This window comes from Diachasma alloeum, unplaced genomic scaffold (assembly GCF_001412515.2).
Source record: "Diachasma alloeum isolate Michigan unplaced genomic scaffold, Dall2.0 Dall_scaffold_00470, whole genome shotgun sequence".
NCBI classification, from domain to species: domain Eukaryota; kingdom Metazoa; phylum Arthropoda; class Insecta; order Hymenoptera; family Braconidae; genus Diachasma; species Diachasma alloeum.
The window spans coordinates 347,853-352,968 of NW_021680603.1; positions in this window are offsets into that span (position 1 = coordinate 347,853).

Genomic DNA, 5,116 nt, shown 5'->3' on the forward strand with positions numbered 1-5,116 from the left:
AGAAAACAACGTGCACTAGCATTCCATCTGTTCACGGCCTATGCAATTCTAGTGGCGGGTCTAGTTACGCAAATGCAATCATTCAATGCATATTTCACTCCTCAATATTATGCCAAGCATTGTTACTCACACCTGATGATGAATGTACAGTGATGAATAAACTTCATCGAGAATATAAAGAAGGATCGAAAGCATTGAGTGCTGTTAACATCATAGGATTTGCTGGTAGTCAATTTCGTCAGAATTCGGAGGAGGATCCAGTGATATTCCTAGAGAATTTATGTGAAAAAATAATCGAATTTCAGAAACATATGCAACATGAAGTGACACATCTCAAGCGATGTAAAGTATGTGGTTATACGAAAACTTATAAAGAGACTCATGCCGTGATAATTTTATGGTTGGATGACATGAAAGGACCTGTATCTTTGAATGATTTAATGGAAAAATCGTTGGCAAAATGGCATGACATCCATGAATATTGTGACAATTGCGGGAAAATTACGGAAATTTCGCGAAAAACGAAGATTACTAATACAAATGGAGTATTGATTATCAAATTGAACATTTTTTCATTCAATAGTAAGAATATCAGACAGAAGACCAGCAAATGGAAGCTGAAAGCCGTTCCAACAACTACAGTTAATGTTTGTGGGAAGTCGTATTGCGTCAATAGTGCTGTATTACATGGTGAAGTCCAAGGCAAAGACCATTATAGTGGTGTTTTGAAAGGTAAAAAGAGTGAGTGGATACATGTTGATGTTTTTGACCGTTGCCAAAATGCGATGGCCAAGAAACTCTAAGGACATTTATCTTATGTTCCTAGAGCAAAGTAAATCCAAATAATATGTCATACTACCTGGAGTCTTTTTTTGTGACATGAGTCATGTGTTACGTAACTCGGTCAGGTAGCATAGATGCTAGAAGTTTCTTTCTCTTGGTTTGGAAAAATGATTGAAATCTCATAAAAATCAAAAAAAAAAAATTGAAAAAAATGGCCAAGTCCACGTTTCAATGCATTGTGTTTTGCACAATTTTAAAAAAAAAAAGTCAAGTAACATTTTCGACGTGTGTTTTTGAAAAGATTTCAAATTACTGTTGTTAAAAAAATGTTGAAAAATTTTAAAGTGCTGTTGTGGAAAAACTGTTGCAAAATTTCAAAGTGCTGTTGTTTAAAAAATATTGATAAATTTCAATGTGCTGCTGCTGAAAAAATTTCACGACCTCATTCGTTATTGATTGACTCTGACAAATTAAAAAAAAAGGAAATAACAAAGGACGCCAAGTTCTTAAAGTTTTAAGGACGATATAGCTTTTTTTATGAATGATACCAACAATCAGGGTTTTTACTCGTACATTCAAAGGTTTTTGTTCAGTTTCGCCTTATTATTAATTCCACCTCAGTATAGCTAATCCGTATGAGTCATCGGAGGGACACAAGGGTCATAAAAACTGTGGTTATTTCAAGAGGTGAATTACGAAGAGTGGAAATATGAGCTGTTTCTCGAAAAAAAAAATGGTCAGAAAAATAGTCAGGACCAACGTACTTGGCGCGGTTTTTTGAAATGCCCAATGCGAATAGTGAGCATTAGCCCCATACCACGGCACTCCACCACTAGAACTGAGGCAATGGCCGCTTGATTCGGTCTTCCTTCGGTCTTCACTTTCCGTGGCTGTAGTCTGATCTCTGTCGTTTATATATGTATTGAAAAAATTATGTAATAATATGTGATGGTAGATCAGAATGGAAAATTCTTTTAGATACAATGCGAAATAAATTATCATCCGAGAATAATATTCTCGGATATATTATCTATCCCCGCCAGATTTAGAAACATGTCAGTCTGCCGACGAGTGATTCCCCAGTTCCTACAGATAACTAATACAAAAGACTCGAAGACTGGGTTTCACATTCAAGATAGTAGTAGCAGTAGCAGTACTGGAATCCTATCTCTTTTTACTGTACTGCAGTTCGGTAATTTATTTCGCAACCCAAAGTTCGGTAATTTATTTCGCTAACAATCATTCATGCTAACGATGCCATGCAAACGAACGCATGCTGACGATCATTCATGTAAGAATCAAAAACCGCGCCAAGTACGTTGGTCCTGACTATTTTTCTGACCATTTTTTTTTCGAGAAACTGCTCATATTCCCACTCTTCGTAATTCACCTCTTGAAATAACCACTTTTTATGATCCTTGTGACCCTCCGATGACTCATACGGATTAGCTATACTGAGTTGGAATTAATAATAAGGCGAAACTGAACAAAAACCTTTGAATGTACGAGTAAAAACCCTGATTGTTGGTATCATTCATAAAAAAAGCTATATCGTCCTTAAAACTTTAAGAACTTGGCGTCCTTTGTTATTTCCTTTTTTTTAAATTTGTCAGAGTCAGTCAATAACGAATGAGGTCGTGAAATTTTTTCAGCAGCAGCACATTGAAATTTATCAATATTTTTTAAACAACAGCACTTTGAAATTTTGCAACAGTTTTTCCACAACACCACTTTAAAATTTTTCAACATTGTTTTAACAACAGTAATTTGAAATTTTTTCAAAAACACACGTCGAAAACGTTACTTGACGCTTTTTTAAAAAAATTGTGCAAAACACAATGCATTGAAACGTGGACTTGGCCATTTTTTTCAAAAATTTTTTTTTGATTTTTATGGGATTACTTTTTTCTTTTCAGACCTTCCCGATTGATAAATAACGCTTTAGCTACGCTCCGATAAATATGATTTTATCCAATCCCATACTTTGCCTCCAATACCATAGTTTCTCATTTTCTGCAGTAATATGTTCCTGTCCACTGTCTCAAATGCTCATTTTAATTCTATAAATATTGCTCTTATAATATTGCCTTCATCAATGCTTCTCTTCCAGTTAGATACCACATTCTCCACAGCCTTTTCACATGATTTTTTATCCCTAAAACCATATTGCTCTTGCACTAATAATTCATCACTTTCCAAATATTTCATCAACTGTTTCGCAACAATTTTTTTCCAAAACTTTCTCATATTGTGGGAGCATATTGATTGGCCTAAATTCATCCGCTCTCTGAGTGTTGTTCACTATTTGTATAGGTGTTATTTCCGAACGCTTCCATTCGTTGGGAACGTACCCCTCCTCTAACGATTCAATAAATATTTCATATAGCTTGTTATATACAAAATCTCTAAAATTTATAATCTCTTCTATTAAATTTAATTTAATGTTCGCTAGACGTATCGAGTTGCCGCATCTCTCGGACGTCCGCGTGCTGACCTCGAGCGTCAGCAACTTTCGGCGCGCGTGACGACTCCAAGCGTCAGCGGAGACTCCAAGGGCACGGTGACTCATCTATACTCGCCATAATATATTTTATTCACATTCACTTTACGAATAGTCTCGCGCGCATGAAATTAAAATGTCAGCATTTCCATACGTGAAGTATCACGCAGAATTTTATTTCTATCCCCGTTTCGCACGTGAGCGCAAAATTTGACGATGAAGCGCCCATCCCCAATGGGTGCAACGAAATGAAGAGCGCTCGAGACAATAGTCAGTCACGATTTTACCATCAACGGAATAACAAAATTTGGCTCCTCCACAATTATTCCTCCGCACCCAACAACGCCGTGTACGTTTCCCTTAGTCTTGGGCTTTAACCGTGCGGTAAACCGACTCGAGTGCGCGTCCGGAATAACTGCAGTAATAATTTCGATCCGCGACAATTACGCTCAACTTCGTAGTTGCGCAAGTTAGAACATATCATACACGCGTGTGTCACTGGTTGGACTCATTTGCAAATTCTACCATTAGTTATTAGATTAAAATCAAGTTAACTGAAATCGAAGCTAACCTTTTATAATACGTGAATCAATTCTTAGTGGAATTTAGTGAACTTTATCAACTTATTTGACTTAATATCTCCGAAATAATGAAATTAATCAAAACTGAGTGACTATCCAACTAATTAGGATTCGCCGCCTCCCGTCTATCCGAAGATCATCGAAGGACGTTTTCGCCGACTATACCAGTTTTGTAAAGTACTAAGATAAGGGTGAGCCTAATTACTTCCACATTATATTTTCCGGGACAAATCTTCGGCCTCTCTCAATTTCATCGTTCGAATCGAGTCAATCAATTTTATATGCGCTAATCGTCCAGTATCGAATTCCAGAATATTGCGATTTGTGTCAATTAGTTGAATAAATTACTAGTTTAATTTCTTTTGATTTAAAGTATAATGTTCCAAGATCATATATTTCTGAATTTAACGAAAGTGTTTTATTCATGAGGCCATTAAAGTTTTAACAGGAATTCACTTCGGTTTATAAATTATTTCATTTGCCCCTCAATAATCTTCCTCGTACCTCAAACTATTTACATATCCAACGACACGATTCAGTGAGAAGTGCGTAGCACTGCAGGTCAGGGTCCATAGGGATTAGACTCTCAAGCAAAGACCATGTATTGTGAGAATAGTCCAAAATTTTATTTGTTGTGAAAATTATCGGACCTCCGTCTGATTTATAACAAGCTGATCTTGTGTTATTTCTGAGACGAGTTTCAATATTTCACTGGAAATTCCCTCACTTGTTCCACTTTTCTTTGGCAAGTCATTAAGCAATTTGATAAAATTATTGACTGAAACTAAATCAAAATTTTCAAATTTACAGCATGTATATTGCATTATTTCCAATTCTGACTCGTCATTTTTGATACTCTCAATAATATTATTTACACTATCAACAAAATAATCATTGAATGCATTCGCTATTTTATCATCATCTGTCAGAATAACTCCACCGAAATTTATTTCATTTAGTAAGAGACTATTTTGTTTCCTATTTAATATACTTTTCACTGTTTTCCACATTTTTTTGCTATCTTTCTTATTATTATCGATTTCATTCTCGAAATATTCTCTTTTGGCTTTGCGGATTTCTGTCACAGTCTCATTTCTCTTTTGTTTAAATTATAGCCAGTCAATTTGTGTCCTATTAATAGATGCAATTTTATATAAATTTTGTCTTTCATTTATAAGTTCTACAATTTTACCATTGAACCATTTCTTATCATTTATTTTATTTTATCTGATCACTATTTCTCTAATTGGAG